Source organism: Ruditapes philippinarum, unplaced genomic scaffold, assembly GCF_026571515.1.
Source record: "Ruditapes philippinarum isolate M1 unplaced genomic scaffold, ASM2657151v2 ctg5541_1_1_1_1, whole genome shotgun sequence".
Taxonomy (NCBI): Eukaryota; Metazoa; Mollusca; class Bivalvia; order Venerida; family Veneridae; genus Ruditapes; species Ruditapes philippinarum.
In genome coordinates this window covers 66441-84956 of record NW_026860692.1, presented here as the reverse complement: position 1 = coordinate 84956, position 18516 = coordinate 66441, and positions in this window count along the sequence as shown.

Below are 18516 nucleotides of genomic sequence, written 5' to 3'. Positions count from 1 at the left end.
ATTATTTCTTATCTGTAAGAATCAGTCAACGATATGATATAACTAGCACGAACTTATATCCTTTTACATCCTCAAATTCACACGTGTTTGACTGAACGAATCTTAAGAATTACGGACTCTGATGACTTTGGTAAATGTCGAATAATGTCGTATGTCGGATTATTTTGTATGGACCTGAAAGCTGTCTTGCATTCTTTCGATAGTTTTTGTGATATTATTTATTTAGCACTTTGTCGATAGCGAGTACACTGTCAGACGCGCATGAACTATGGGTACTGTATGTAGTCCTAAAAGTTTTTTTTCATAATTTGGGTGTTCAAAAAGTAGCATGGAAAAGAAGGTATGCAATAATTGATATTCAAATATCCAATAAAGAATATAGAACATTCTGAGATTAGAAGATTCGTCCAATATCTGTAGAATTAGCAAAATTTCTTAGTCACATAATATTTAAGTTAGCAGATTAAATGTGACGGTAGCCTATTTATGGTAACAAACAGTAGACATTTAGTTCTACCACGTAACGTTAGATGTTAACAGAAAACAGAGAGTGACATTTCTGTATATATTTTACACCAAATGGAAAATAATGTATATTTTGGTAATATTATACCTGGAAGATATGGCAGATGATAAGAATCAATTGATCAAACAATTTGCGTAGCTTATAACTAAATCCGAAATAACATTCACAGGTAAACATTTGTACTGTCGTCTTCATGGCAAAATTTAACCATTTTTATGTTTAAATGTTGAATTCTGCTTAAGCCGGTGCTAGGGGGCGTGGACGGTAACTTGCACTTTCCATTGCCGTCCATGAACAGGCTCAATCAAACAGAGCCTGCAACATTTTACAATTTTGCCGTGTTGGGCTTTCTTCAAGGATTCTGTTTTTCTTTATTTCTTTAAGCATGGTCATAAGTAAATAATGCACTGCCCACTTTTATGTCATTAATTGGAACTTTTATATACAAAACATTTACAAGATATAATGCAATAAGCTTGCTTTACTCAAAGCATATTTACTCACCATTTTTTACAATGTGTAATCAAACTGAGCCTGCAACATTTTCAATTTTGTCGTGTTGGGCTTTTTTTTAGTGATTCTTGTTTTCTCTATTTTGATGCGTAGAGATGTCTGAAATGCTGTATGTTTGTGTTCTAGGTTCTTGTCAGAGGTTTGACTAAAATAGCCGAGAATTGGTCTCATAAATAAACGTCTGAATCAAATTTCACCTGCTTCCTTTCAGTATATAATGATACTAGAGAAGGCTTATTGGTAACCGATCGCGTCACAATCAAAACCTCACATACGAGTCTGTAATCACACACCTGAAATGAATGCATTTCATTTAAGCATAAACATGTTTCTCACAGCAAACAATAAATAATACACGCCTAACTTCTAGTTTTCTATTTCAAATTGATAGCCATGGTGTTTTGTTTGTTTTCATTGCAAAAAGTTTGCTAGGATAAACAGCAAATTGTCCGAGGCGAAGCCGAGGATAAATTGTTGTTTGTCCTAGCAAACTGCCTTTTTACGTCTGTAAGAAGACACTTTTGAAGAAAAACGAGTAAATTTATCTGACTTATAAGACAACTAGGTGTAAAAAACATATGAATGGGTAAAATATGATATAAAGGCAAATAAATACAATGCTTTTCAAATATTAAATGAAATAAAAATATTTGTTGAAAAAAATGAAATGTAAAAATAATTCGTTGGCCTAAACGCAATGATAGTATCGACAAAAAGTTATCTCACGAAATTTTCGTGCAAAAAGTTTAGACGAATGCTTTTCTTCATGTACACTATCAACATCGACAGAAATGGCCGAATTAAATTTTGAAGAAGAGACGGACTTAGTTTTAAGTCAAATGGAGATGGACTCTTTTTCTGATTCATATTGGTTTGACACCGAAACCGACTTTGTTTTAAGGCAATTTAATATGGATATGGACGTAAAAATGGGTTATTTTCCATACTCTCAAGCTATGATTGACAAGAAAGTTGAAACCAATTTAGTAGCGATAACAACGGATTATCCAATAATATGGCGCCTATCTGTCACCATGTCGTATATACCTCAAATAAATTGGTCGTTCTTATTGAAAACCTTACTTTTTTCAAGTATAAAACTCAAAAATTATACAGAAAAGGATAAATAATTTCATAATTAGCTTAAAAATATCTTCAGCGTCGTGTAGACCATTTAAGTACGGTGTAAACTAATAACGAATGAAAAGTGACGCTTTCGGAACAGAAATTATACTTTAAAAATGTAATTTTAAGCAATGCATTGACAGTTCAGATGCAAAAAATATTTTTTTTAAACCTTTTACAACCGGAAGAAAAACATAATAATTTTATTCACGTTTTATTAACCGTTTTGAGGCGTATTTTAAGACCAAAAAATACCAATTTTGAAAACAAAAGATGTTTAAACCAAAAAACACCTATGGAAACCGCTTACTATCGTTTCTTACATCTTTTCTTAACAAAGTGGTACCATAATTAACGAGATAAAATGTTGCGACGAATAGCGACAAGCATTTTAATGTTTCGGGAATTTCCGGCAGATGTCGTTAATTTACGTTGCATGTCGAACGTTGCCGAAGTATGATCGTAGGATTTTCAAGAGTTATGTTTCTTGATGACTCTCCGTTTTTGAGAAACGTGACCTTGCGAGATTTAAACAGCTCATACGCGACAGAGAAAAACATATAATAAAAGCTTTCGTCTTTAGCATGTGAGTCAAGATGGAACACGAAAAAAGTTACATGGGAAATTGTTTATATATGATATTTGTTTCATTCAGTACATGTTTTATGACATGACACTATTTCTTTATCATATTTGGATATACTTCCATTTGAATATAGCCCTTCCCACTATTTAAGTTATTTTCTAAAGTAAGAAAAAATATTTAAGACCGTTTTAAATAATCAAATAAAAAAATTGACATTTTAAATATTTTTTTTTACAGGAGCGGGAGTGACTCAGAAAAATTTGATGTTATTGTTATTTCTTCAGAAAGTGACTCTGATACATCAATAAATCACCCACAGTCATTATTTAAAAATTATGTTACTATTAAATTATGAATATGAAATGTTATATATTATTTATCTTTCCATTACTTGAAAATGACCTGTCACAACTTTGTAACTGGAAGGAAGATGCCCTCAACCCACACATGGACGATGGCAATGTCGTAGGCACATGCTTTGGCTACAGACAATACATATACGAAGAAAATAAAATAAAAGGAAATAAAATGAAAAACAATAAAAAACATATATATACTGTCAAATTTCCAGGTCATTTTTAGTTGGGTTCTGCCATTCTTAATTTTACTAAAAATATAATCAGAGAAGTATTACGAAAAAGGAACATAAGTAAATTTACAGTTTTAAGTTTGGGGTCCGCCTAGGCTCCTTGCCATTGGTTCTTGTTGCTGGGCCATATGGGGGTTGCGTTCATTGAACGCCGCCATTCCTTGTTGATCTTGTTTATCATATTTTAAGAATAATAATTGAAAATGGATGAGGTGCAAAAAAAATCAAATAAGAAAAGAGCAATATTTTTTTATCTGACTTCCTTGAAGTTGTACATAGGCTTTGCCGAAATTTATATTAATATATAAGGGTGGTTTCATTATAAAACAATTTAAAAAAATATATTTCTATTAATCTCTGATTCAACAGTACACTTTATAAAATAGATAAATACAGAATCCCTAAAGAAAGCCAAACACGGCAAAATTGAAAATGTTGCAGGCTCGGTTTGATTGAGCCTGTTCAGGGTTGAACTACATTAAAACACATGACAATAAACATCCATTGCAATCAGAAGTTAATATTGAATGACTTTAATTCTTACATATTCTATTACATATTTTTCAGAAGAAAGTAGAACGTGTGAACAGAAATCAGTCGCCTTCATTTTTTTGTATGAAGAAGAAAGCGACAGTACACAGCCACCTTCAGATGATGAAACAGTCAGTAATATATCCACACAGCCACCTTCAGATACTCACATCAACAATAATGTAATTAATTTACATATACTTTTTTCTTTGTAGGCCATTTTTTATGAACATAATTATTTTCATATCACAAAACTATTTCATTATTATTATTTCAGTTATGATAGACAGTTCTAAAAGCAAAACAATTTGAACCTCAAAAAAGCAGAAATTAAACTTAAACCTCATTTTTCCTTTGTAAAAGTCTTTTTGAGCAAAACATAATCACTGAATTAGGTTGTTATGTTCAAATACTTATTTTCATTTTATATAAATAAAATAAAAATGGGAATTTAGCTGTCCAAATTAATATATTTATATATTGTTGATAAAATTATTATTTTATATATCACAGTTGAATACATACAGTACAGATGAGGATGATGATGATGAAGAAATATTCGTAGTTTCTTTGACAAAAGAGGTTTAACTCGTAAAATTTAAATCTTCATATATCCAAAATACATAGCCTCATTAGATTCTTTTAAGAGCCAACTATGACAATGTTTTAAGAAACAGATTATTACATAAATTTCAATTATATAACATCATTTACAATGTATGTAAATTTGAGATAATTATTGTTCAATGATATAGTAGAATACCATATATTATGATAAAAATATTATTTATCTGTCTGCTTTAATTGACTGTCCCTACTATAATTAATACATGTGATGATTGATTTTGAAATAACTCACATGTGTAGCTCATTCAGATGTTGAATTCTGCTTAAGCCGGTGCTAGGGGGCGTGGACGGTAACTTGCACTTTCCAGTACCGTCCATGAACAGGCTCAATCAAACCGAGCCTGCAACATTTTCAATTTTGCCGTGTTGGGCTTTCTTTAGGGATTCTGTATTTATCTATTTTACTATATTTTTTACTGCGTTACTAATGCAGTCAGGGGAAATTTTTTATATTTTGACCTCTTTTTGGTAGCTTACATGGGTTATAAGTGCCATTGATAATGTGTACATTGCATTCTTTTGGTAACTTTACAATATTGTACTTTTAAATACATTTCTAAATTTTCATAAAAATTAGCATGAACCTGGAGGTGTGCTGCTTCAAAGTTCATATTTCATTACACTTGTCCAAACATATATTCATTGATGCAATTGGCAAAAATGTTAAGCACTTGATTAAATACTGAGAAATATGGTGCATGTTGAAATAAATTTTAAATTTCATGAAATACATCAAAGCAACAGTGACAGTAGCAGTAAGAGGGTTCCTTGTAGCAAAATAAAAGGTTAATAAAATGGATATATCAATAAATGTTGGTGACCTTAAACAATGGAAAAGACTTTTGTTTGAAATGGCTAATGGAAAAATCAGAACAGCCTGCAACTTAAGTTAGTTTAAAAAAAGAAAACAAGAAAAGATAATAAACCAATACAAGAACTTGTAAAAATCTAAAAACAAAAATTTCTATGCTGTGAAATTTGAAAGTTTTGTAGCCAAAAATTCAATATTCCAAAGAGACAAAAACAGAAAAAGCAAAATGGTGTTGAATTAGAAGTAAATAAATTGAAGACGGAAGTCTTTGAAATTGCCAATAATGTCATTATTGGACTTTCAAAAGATTTTGGTAAATGATGTAAAGAAAATGCTGAATTGCAAAAAGAAAACCAACGTTAAAGAAACTGTTAAAATTAGACAGACTACAAAATTGAGACTGGCACAAAAAGTGATAGAAAATAAATAGATAGAAATAAAAAAAAAGAATAGGATACCTTTCAAATCAAGTATTAGACAAAATAGACTAATAAAACAATTAAGATCCGCAAAAACTTAATATATGCAAGGACAAAAGAATGGACTTAGCCAAAATATGAACATGTAAAGAAAGAAACAAAGTATTGAAATTATGAGAAAGGAAATTAGTGAATTAAAGAAAAATAACTATAACCTCCAATCATATTGTGATGGAAGAATGAAGGAACTGGACATGTAACTTACGAAGGCTAAGAAACAAGCTGAACCTATCAGTAACATGGAGGAAGTTATCCTTTGGAGTTCCGTGTTTAGTAATAATGATGCTGTTTGTTTACAATATGCAGTTTACTTCTACGCCTGCAAATTGTTTGGTCTGCGGGCAGCTGACGAGCACACAGAGCTCAAAGTAACAAAATATCAATCTGGAAATGATGATAAGGACCACATACGGTTTATTGGTGGTAAATCGAAAACGGTGCAGGGAGGTTTTACCGATTTTTTAAGTTTCGACTATATGCGTAAAGGGAAAATCAATGACCCCCGGGGCGGGGCCAATTTTGACCCCAGGGCTTTTATTTGAACAAACTTGATGGACACTCATTAGAAGATGTTTCCTGCCAAATATCTAAGCTCTACCTTTTTGGGTTACTTAAAAGAAGATAATTATGGTTTTTCTATCGGTTGCCTTGGCAGCCAGAGTTCTGCATGGAATTAAATTTTTTGAACAATTTTTAAAGGTGACCACCAAAGGAACATTCTCTGAAGCTTGGATGAAATTGGCTCAGCGGTTTTTGAGGAGATGTCATTTAAAGTAAAAGAGTTTACAGACGACGGACGGAGGCCGGACGAAAAGCGATCACAAAAGCTCACCCTGTCACTTTGTGCTAAAAAGCCGAATAGAAAGAACTAAATAACTACAAGGACAACAATAATGTCGTGCTGAACGATCTTTAAGGATCGGAATTATAACATCTCTTGAAGTCTACGACCTTAACCACTCTGCCACGGACGCCCCTGGTCGGTGACAGACAAATGACAATAAATGAATTACACATATGAAACTCTCTCCCTGGCAAACTTGTTCTTGTTGCTTGGTCATATGGGGGTTGCGTTCATTGAACGTAAACGAAATGTTTATTTCAGTTTATAATGAATAATAAGGGAACCAATCCAGTAATTCGTTTTGCAGTCACTATGACACGATTACTTCCCTGATGCATTTCTGAAAAGAAATACAAAACATATGTGTTTACGATTAAGAGAAGAACAGCTAGTATGGTTATATAAACAAAGAATATGATTGAACAATCACTTATCTGTAAATTAAGCATAGTTCAACATAAAAATAAACCATAATATGTCACAAGGATATATTCTATTAATATAATAATAATAGTATACGAAATGTATGATGATTATCATTTATCTGGATGTTTTTCTCTATTTTATCTCATTTCTCGTTTCTTTTTAAAAAATCCTGATGCCTGTGCATAAATGCCACTGTGATTCCACGGCCAACTGAACAAAAAAGCTACGGCCAACTGAATAAAAAAGCTAACTGATGATTCCTTTCTCTTCAGGGTCTCATTTCCCCTTCCCCTGTGCCTTTTGACTTTATGGGCCTAATATTCAATTATGTATTTGTTTTCTTTTAGTTCCTTATCAGTTTAAGTAGTGGTTTGCCTGCCCGTACTCTGCCTTGTGCCCTTCCTGTTTTTGTTTGGGGTCCTCCTGGACTCCTTGCCACTGGGTCGGATGGGGGCTGCGTTCATTGGGCGCTGCCTTTCCTTGATTATCTTGTTTATCATATTTTAATGTTGTATTCTGCTTCAGCTGGTGCTTGGACGGTAACTTGCATAACTTATGTTCATTGAACGCCGCCTTTCCTTGTTGATCTTGTTTATAAATTTTTGCACTTTCCAGTACCGTCCACGAACAGGCTCAATCAAACCGAACCTACAACATTTTCAATTTTGCCGTGTTGGGTTTTTTCGGGGATTCTGTTCTATTTCACTTGTAAGATGTCAATTCGGACTGAATACAACTAAAATACTTTTTGAAAAGATGTATATTAAATTTGTAATGGCAAAGAAAAGCTTAAATATACTGTACATTCAATGTTAGTACACATATTGCATTTGAAAAACACTAATTGTATCAAGTATTTTCCTAAAGCCCCATTCTAACTACCTTCTTGTGAAATGTATCACAACAGTCAAAGGGTGTATGCCAATCAAAAAGTTTTTTTTTTTTTTGGTTTTCCGGCGCATGTTTTTTGTTTGGTTTCACAACAATTTGTTTTTGCTAACCTCGGTAATAATAACTAAAGCAACATCAGCGTAATAAATCACCTCAGCTGCTGGAGATAAAGAGATGCATAGACTACAATAATATTAAACCAATTTTGTCGCCTCATACTAACACGCAGAAAACGGTGGATGCGATTATTATTTCTCATCTCTTAAAGGCAAATCCTAAAATATAGTAAAACAGAATCCCTAAAGAAAGCCCAACACGACAGTATTACAAATGTTGCAGGCTCGGTTTGATTGAGCCTGTTCATGGACGGTACTGGAAAATGCAAGTTACTGTCCATGCCCCCTAGCACCGGCTTAAGCAGAATTCAACATTTAACACGAAAACGGTGAAATTTTGAATTTAGAAACATCCGCAGATGTATTCATACGGCGGTTATCATGGAATCTTCAATGTGACACAGTAGCGCCATTTCATGAAAAGCGGCGTATGGTCACTAAAATATGATAAACACGATCGACAAGGAAAGGCGGCATTCAATGAACGCAGCCCCCACCCGACCAGCAACAAGCGCCAGCAGCAAGGAGCCCAGGAGGAGCCACAAGATCAAAAGGTTTTGTGTTCCTGTGAACAGGCAGGCTCTCCCAAACAGGTCCATAAATACCTGAGCGATCTGATGCCTAACTGTACACCTGACAATATCGTTATTATAATCCTAAAATGTTACATCTGCTTGTACTTGTAAAATAAAGAAATACAGAATCATTCAAGCGCAACACGGCAAAATTGACCTTCATGGATGGTATTGGTTATTTCAAACTACCGTCGGTACCGTTTACGCCACCAGGCACCGACTTTATAATGGAACTCTCACTGTGGTTTCGATTCTCCGATATAAAGTTTTTGAACTCATTGATGCCAGCACGAATTGAGTACCGCTCAAGTCGGTGCTAGAGTGCGTGATGGATGTTGCACGTATTCATTATCCAGAATGTACAGACTCGAACCGAGTCTGCAATTCTCTTGTAATTTTGTTGTGATTAATGCTTCCGAGGGATCATTTTGTCTCCAGATTTTTATACTTCACAACAGCAGGTGTCAAGTGCTGTGTGGCAGCTGTAAAAAGTTGCCCCGTACTTCAATTCAGTGTACTGAATTATTTATCATTTAGTGATTAACCTGTCCGTGCTCTGTCTTTGCCCTGTCCTTGTTTTGTTTGGGGTGCGCCTGGGCTCCTTGCCACTGGTTCTTGTTGCTGGGTCCGCCTGGGCTCCTTGACATTGGTTCTTGTTGCTGGGTCATATGGGGGTTGCGTTCATTGAACGCCGCCTTTCTTTGTCGATCTTGTTTATCATATTTCATAAAAATATTTCCAGTACTTTTTGAGTTATCACTGGATTCAGTTTAAATGTAAAGATTTGCCATATTTTCAGTCTATGTGTTGCCATAGCAACAAGAATTTTCAACATAGGAAGAAAAAAAAGACGTGCATAATCTTCAGACTGCCATCTACCCATATTACAAGTTTCATAAAAACATTTCTTTTTCCAGACTCCCATCTACCCATATTACAAGTTTCATAAACATATTTCTATTACTTTTTGCGTTAACACTGGATCCAGTTTATTTGTAAAATTTGCCATATTTTCAGTATTTGTTGCCATAGCAACCAGAATTTCCATCTTAGGAAGAAAGGAAAAAGACGTGCATAATCTCCAGACTGCCATCTACCCATATTTCAAGTTTAATAAATAATATTTCCAGTTCTTTTTGCGTTATCACTGTATCCAGATTATGTGTCAAATTTGCCATATTTTCAGCCTATTTGTTGCCATAGAATTTTCCTTTAGGAAGAAAAGAAAAAGACGTGCATAATCTCCACACTGCCATCTATCCATATATGAAGTTTCATAAAAATATTTTCAGTACTTTTCAAGTTATCGTAGGAGACTAACAAGCAAAGGCGGCGTTCAATGAGCGCAGCCCCAACACGACCCAACAACAAATACCAGCGGTCAGGAGGACCGATTTACTTTTAAAGTGGTCAGACCGGTAAAGGGTTCAACTGATTGGTCTCTCCGTCTCATTCAGTTTTCCCCCTGTAAGGTAACATGCTTCTGGGGTGGGACAGGGGGAATGCAATAAGAGAAATAAGAATCCATAAAGAAGTTTGATTGAGCCTGTTCATGGACGGTTCTGTCAAATGCAAACAACCGTCCACACACCTAGCAGAGTTATTGTCACATCCGTGTTATTTGTGCCGTGTGGCAGCTGTAAAAAGTCTCCCCGTACATTTAATCAATGATGTTATATTTTCGATCCTTTAAGATCGGTCAGCACGACATTATTGTGTCTACATGTTATGTGGTACTTTTAGTTTCTTTTCTTTTAATTGGGGACCATACTCCGCTTTTCATGGAATGGCACCACTGTGTCACATTGAAGGTTCCATGATGACCGCCGTATGAACACATCTGAGGATGTTTCTAAATTCAAAATTTCACCATTTTCATGTTAAATGTTGAATTCTGCTTAAACCGGTGCTGTTTGTTTGTTTGTTTGGATTTTACGGCACGTCAACACATAAATGGCCATATCGTGCCGAATGCTAAAATAGTCTTAAACTATTATGTAAAACGTTGTAAATAAAAAAAAAAAAAGAGCCAATCAGATCTTTGAATACAAGTTTATCTCTTTCAAATAATCGATGATGTTTTTTGATGGAATTGTATTAAAGAGTTCTTTGAGTGAGTTTACATTATAAAATCTGTTACGGGCCTGTGAAAAATCATGACATTCCAGAAGAAAATGCTTGACAGTAAAATTTTCATTACAGCCTACACAGAAAGGGGCATTGTCATTCGTGAGGAGATAAGAATGGGTAACTTTAGTGTGTCCAATTCGGCATCGAAGAAGAAGTGTTTGATCATGGCGGTTTGACAGAGACAGAGATGGTGACACATCAAGAGATGGGTTTAAACATACCATGAAGTTTATTAAAGACGGCATTGTCCCAATTTGCTTTCCATTCAGATGAAACGAGTTTATTTTTAGCCGTTCTAACAATAAGTCAGTTTTTTGAAAATTTAAAGCTTGTTTAGCTAAAGCATCTACTTTTTCATTTCCTCGTATACCTACATGACTTGGAATCCAATATAATTTAACAGATTTTATTTTAAGTATATAATGAAATCGCAAAAGAAGTTTCTTTATCATGATATTGTCAGATTTTTTAATTTTTAATGGATATTAAAACAAAAAGCGAGTCAGAAAATATCACAAATTTATCATGGGTATGCTGTTCTATGTATGACAATGCTAAATCTATAGCTTTTGCTTCAGCAGTAAAAATTGATGCATTATCTGGTAACCTCGTACTAGATGTAAAATCATTTTCATACACAGCCGCACCTACTTTGCAACCTTCCTTTGAACCGTCCGTATAAACATGTATAAAATTTTCATGTTCTTCCTTAATTGCTAAAAACTTCTCTTTGAAATGTTCATGTGAATTTGATGTCTTTTTTATATTTGAAAGGTTAATATTTATTTCAGGGGAATTATAAGTCCAAGGTGGAACATCCTCATCGTCATTTTGAAGGATACTGACAGGATTAATTTTAAGTTTATCTAAATCATCTTTTAAACGGAGGCCTAATGGTTTAATTTCCTTTGGTTTGTTAAGAAATTTTTCAATATACTTTGGTTTGAAAATAATATTTTTGACTGGATTTTTGCTATTTGATGAAATTCTAGTTGCATATTGAAGTGATAGCTTTTTTCGACGAAGTTGAAGCGATGGTTCCCCAGCTTCCGCATATAGACTTTCTACAGTTGAGGTGCGAAATGCACCTAAAGCTAAGCGTAAACCCTGGTGATGTATGGTATCTAGCATTTGAAGATATGATTTTCTTGCAGACCCATATACAACAGAACCATAATCTAATTTTGATCGGATAAAATATGAAAAACAAGATCAACAAGGAAAGGCGGCGTTCAATGAACACAACCCCCATATGACCCAGCAACAAGAACCAATGGCAAGGAGCCCAGGCGGACCCCAAACATAAAAAGGACAGGGCAATGACACGTTAATCAATAAATGATAAATAATTTGTAACTGATTAGGAATTCAAAGAAAATAATAATAGGCCCACAGAGGGGAAGGGGACTTCTGTATAATTTCAGTAATGTGGAAGAATATGATCCCCAATTTTTACTTGATAAAACCTTAAGTAAATTTAAAGCTTTAAGGCATTTAGTTTTCAAATGTTTAATATGTGGTATAAAAGAAAGTTCTTTGTCAAATATAATTCCTAAAAACTGAGCTTCATCAACTACTGGAATTTTAGAACCAGATATGTAAAGTTCAGGGTCATTATGGTGTTTCCGCAATCGACAAAAATGAACACATTGAGTTTTTGACTTTGAAAATTTAAAACCATTTTCTATTGCCCACTTTTGGATTTTATCTAAATTTTGTTGAAGTTGCCTTTCAATTGTTCTCATACTTTTCGATCGATAGCAGATAAGAAAATCATCTACATAGAGCTAAGGGGCGTGGACGGTAACTTGCACTTTACAGTACCAACCAAATCGAGGCTGCAACATTTTCAATTTTGTTGTGTTGGACTTTCTTTAGGGATTCTGTTTTTCTCTACTTTATTGTCATATCCATGTTATTGGTGCCGTGTGGCGGCTGTAAAAAGTCTCCCCGTACATTTTATCTATGATGTTATATTTCGATCCTTGAAGATCGGTCAGCACGACATTATTGTTATGTATACATGTTATGTGGTACTTTTAGTTTCTTCTATTGAGCCATTTTCATTTTGGGTGGTTCCAGTATTCCTACTTTAATACTGTATAATCACCCTTAGGATATGTTGCCTGCTTTTTAAATTTTTCTTTAGGCGTCTTGTCTGTCTTTTAAAAGGCAGGCAACATATCCTAAGGGTGATTTGAAACATTATTCAAGTAGGAATATTGGAACCACCCAACTAGAAAATGCCGAAAAGTTTAATGTCTGGGTGAACGGTCTTCAATTATCGAAAATATAGCATCTCTTGATTGAATGTACGGAGCGATATTTTACAGCTTTAACACGACACAAACTTTGTTTGTATTTAACCCATAAATGGCCACTGTTTAAAATTTGTGTGACTCAAAAATATAATAAACGGCAAAAGGATTATTATATATATACATGTATTGTCCTATTACATGTCTGAAAATTAGAATTCCAGGTTGCAACATAACTTTGAAATTAAACAAAGGCACAAGTCATAAACTTGACACAGAAAAAATGAACACAAACAATTAACAGCGACAGTGCTCGACTACTGGTGGAATAAAAATAGGTCCTATAATGCTCTGACTAAAAGTGAAATAATGAAAATGCTTTATGTAAATACTCTAGCAATTTCATAATTTTAAATAAGACAAATATGATAAAAAAGGTCAACAAGGAAAGGTGGCGTTCAATGAACGCAACCCCACCCGACCCAGTTACAAGAGCCAACACAGGTCTATGTACATCAAGTGAAATACAACATTTTAATTATATTTGGAAAGTGGGGCATACTTTTGTCAAACTCAATGAATACTTAATGAATACTAAAAGTGTACTGGAAATACATGGGGGGGGGGATGAAATACTTAACCGAAATTCTAAGTCAAACAAGAGCTCCCCTGAAGCGAGGCAATATATGCCCAGTGGCAAATTAACAAGAATCAATCAAGGCAAAAAGATAGCAAATTGATTGTTGTATATGGCTCCGACTTTGCAATGAAATATAAAAAGAAGAATATACAGTTGGTCTTATTACCCCAAAACACTATAATAGCTTATTTGGCTATATTTAGCTTATCTAACCTATATAGTGTCCAGATTCGAGGGGAGATATCTGCATGACTTTCTATTTCACATGTACATTTTGATCGAACTATCTCCTTTCTGAGGAAAGGAATTTCACACATGCCAACAAGTAATCAAGCTAGCTTATGGCACTTATTATAACCCAGTGAACGGAATGATAAATAAAAACTGCATTTCTGTATAAGTTTTAGTAAAATATATCTGATCTTAATAAAAAAAGGTACAAACTCATGCAGCCAAGCAAAAAAAGCTATTTCTGAGATTGTTGTAATCGTTTTAACTGATGTGTATTATATTTTTGCAAAACAATGAAATAATACCAGGGTTATACTGGATGTTGGTGCAATGCAAGTTTATTTATTCAACAATGTCATATAAGAGTGACACTTTTGAAATCTGATTACAAAATTATTTTCTGTTTGTTTGAGTAAAGTTAATTTCCAACAAAGCATTGAATTGTATATATCTTTTTCTATAGTAGAGCAAGTCAAAACATATTCTGATACTGAAAAAAAATCCACCTTTAAAGCAATTCACACAACAGATTAGTTGTCTGCCATCTATCCATATATGAAGTTTCATAAAAATATTTTCAGTACTTTTCAAGTTATCGTAGGAGACTAACAAGCAAAGGCGGCGTTCAATGAGCGCAGCCCCAACACGACCCAACAACAAATACCAGCGGTCAGGAGGACCGATTTACTTTTAAAGTGGTCAGACCGGTAAAGGGTTCAACTGATTGGTCTCTCCGTCTCATTCAGTTTTCCCCTGTAAGGTAACATGCTTCTGGGTGGGACAGGGGGGAATGCAATAAGAGAAATTAAGAATCCATAAAGAAGTTTGATTGAGCCTGTTCATGGACGGTTCTGTCAAATGCAAACAACCGTCCACACACCTAGCAGAGTTATTGTCACATCCGTGTTATTTGTGCCGTGTGGCAGCTGTAAAAAGTCTCCCCGTACATTTAATCAATGATGTTATATTTTCGATCCTTTAAGATCGGTCAGCACGACATTATTGTGTCTACATGTTATGTGGTACTTTTAGTTTCTTTTCTTTTAATTGGGGACCATACTCCGCTTTTCATGGAATGGCACCACTGTGTCACATTGAGGTTCCATGATGACCGCCGTATGAACACATCTGAGGATGTTTCTAAATTCAAAATTTCACCATTTTCATGTTAAATGTTGAATTCTGCTTAAACCGGTGCTGTTTGTTTGTTTGTTTGGATTTTACGGCACGTCAACACATTAATGGCCATATCGTGCCGAATGCTAAAAAAGTCTTAAACTATTATGTAAAACGTTGTAATAAAAAAAAAAAAGAGCCAATCAGATCTTTGAATACAAGTTTATCTCTTTCAAATAATCGATGATGTTTTTTGATGGAATTGTATTAAAGAGTTCTTTGAGTGAGTTTACATTATAAAATCTGTTACGGGCCTGTGAAAAATCATGACATTCCAGAAGAAAATGCTTGACAGTAAAATTTTCATTACAGCCTACACAGAAAGGGGCATTGTCATTCGTGAGGAGATAAGAATGGGTAACTTTAGTGTGTCCAATTCGGCATCGAAGAAGAAGTGTTTGATCATGGCGGTTTGACAGAGACAGAGATGGTGACACATCAAGAGATGGGTTAAACATACCATGAAGTTTATTAAAGACGGCATTGTCCCAATTTGCTTTCCATTCAGATGAAACGAGTTTATTTTTAGCCGTTCTAACAATAAGTCAGTTTTTTGAAAATTTAAAGCTTGTTTAGCTAAAGCATCTACTTTTTCATTTCCTCGTATACCTACATGACTTGGAATCCAATATAATTTAACAGATTTTATTTTAAGTATATAATGAAATCGCAAAAGAAGTTTCTTTATCATGATATTGTCAGATTTTTTAATTTTTAATGGATATTAAAACAAAAAGCGAGTCAGAAAATATCACAAATTTATCATGGGTATGCTGTTCTATGTATGACAATGCTAAATCTATAGCTTTGCTTCAGCAGTAAAAATTGATGCATTATCTGGTAACCTCGTACTAGATGTAAAATCATTTTCATACACAGCCGCACCTACTTTGCAACCTTCCTTTGAACCGTCCGTATAAAACATGTATAAAATTTTCATGTTCTTCCTTAATTGCTAAAAACTTCTCTTTGAAATGTTCATGTGAATTTGATGTCTTTTTTATATTTGAAAGGTTAATATTTATTTCAGGGGAATTATAAGTCCAAGGTGGAACATCCTCATCGTCATTTTGAAGGATACTGACAGGATTAATTTTAAGTTTATCTAAATCATCTTTTTTAAACGGAGGCCTAATGGTTTAATTTCCTTTGGTTGTTAAGAAATTTTTCAATATACTTTGGTTTGAAAATAATATTTTGGACTGGATTTTTGCTATTTGATGAAATTCTAGTTGCATATTGAAGTGATAGCTTTTTCGACGAAGTTGAAGCGAATGGTTCCCCAGCTTCCGCATATAGACTTTCTACAGTTGAGGTGCGAAATGCACCTAAAGCTAAGCGTAAACCCTGGTGATGTATGGTATCTAGCATTTGAAGATATGATTTTCTTGCAGACCCATATACAACAGAACCATAATCTAATTTTGATCGGATAAGACTTCTGTATAATTTCAGTAATGTGGAAGAATATGATCCCCAATTTTTACTTGATAAAAACCTTAAGTAAATTTAAAGCTTTAAGGCATTTAGTTTTCAAATGTTTTAAATGTGGTATAAAAGAAAGGGTTCTTTGTCAAATATAATTCCTAAAAACTGAGCTTCATCAACTACTGGAATTTTAGAACCAGATATGTAAAGTTTTTCAGGGTCATTATGGTGTTTTCCGCAATCGACAAAAATGAACACATTGAGTTTTGACTTTGAAAATTTAAAACCATTTTCTATTGCCCACTTTTTGGATTTTATCTAAATTTTTGAAGTTGCCTTTCAATTGTTCTCATACTTTTCGATCGATAGCAGATAAGAAATCATCTACATAGAGCTAAGGCGTGGACGGTAACTTGCACTTTACAGTACCAACCAAATCGAGGCTGCAACATTTTCAATTTTGTTGTGTTGGACTTTCTTTAGGGATTCTGTTTTTCTCTACTTTATTGTCATATCCATGTTATTGGTGCCGTGTGGCGGCTGTTAAAAAGTCTCCCCGTACATTTTATCTATGATGTTATATTTCGATCCTTGAAGATCGGTCAGCACGACATTATTGTTATGTATACATGTTATGTGGTACTTTTAGTTTCTTCTATTGAGCCATTTTCATTTTGGTGTTCCAGTATTCCTACTTTAATACTGTATAATCACCCTTAGGATATGTTGCCTGCTTTTTAAATTTTTCTTTAGGCGTCTTGTCTGTCTTTTTAAAAGGCAGGCAACATATCCTAAGGGTGATTTGAAACATTATTCAAAGTAGGAATATTGGAACCACCCAACTAGAAAATGCCGAAAAGTTTAATGTCTGGGTGAACGGTCTTCAATTATCGAAAAATTATAGCATCTCTTTGATTGAATGTACGGAGCGATATTTTACCAGCTTTAACACGACACAAACTTTGTTTGTATTTAACCCATAAATGGCCACTGTTTTAAAATTTGTGTGACTCAAAAATATAATAAACGGCAAAAGGATTATTATATATATACATGTATTGTCCTATTACATGTCTGAAAATTTAGAATTCCAGGTTGCAACATAACTTTTGAAATTAAACAAAGGCACAAGTCATAAACTTGACACAGAAAAAAATGAACACAAACAATTAACAGCGACAGTGCTCGACTTACTGGTGGAATAAAAATAGGTCCTATAATGCTCTGACTAAAAGTGAAATAATGAAAATGCTTTATGTAAATACTCTAGCAATTTCATAATTTTAAATAAGACAAATATGATAAAAAAGGTCAACAAGGAAAGGTGGCGTTCAATGAACGCAACCCCACCCGACCCAGTTACAAGAGCCAACACAGGTCTATGTACATCAAGTGAAATACAACATTTTAATTATATTTGGAAAGTGGGGCATACTTTTGTCAAACTCAATGAATACTTAATGAATACTAAAAGTGTACTGGAAATACATGGGGGGGGGGATGAAATACTTAACCGAAATTCTAAGTCAAACAAGAGCTCCCCTGAAGCGAGGCAATATATGCCCAGTGGCAAATTAACAAGAATCAATCAAGGCAAAAAGATAGCAAATTGATTGTTGTATATGGCTTCCGACTTTGCAATGAAATATAAAAAGAAGAATATACAGTTGGTCTTATTACCCCAAAACACTATAATAGCTTATTTGGCTATATTTAGCTTATCTAACCTATATAGTGTCCAGATTCGAGGGGAGATATCTGCATGACTTTCTATTTCACATGTATCATTTTATGATCGAACTATCTCCTTTCTGAGGAAAGGAATTTCACACATGCCAACAAGTAATCAAGCTAGCTTATGGCACTTATTATAACCCAGTGAACGGAATGATAAATAAAAACTGCATTTCTGTATAAGTTTAGTAAAATATATCTGATCTTAATAAAAAAGGTACAAACTCATGCAGCCAAGCAAAAAAAGCTATTTCTGAGATTGTTGTAATCGTTTTAACTG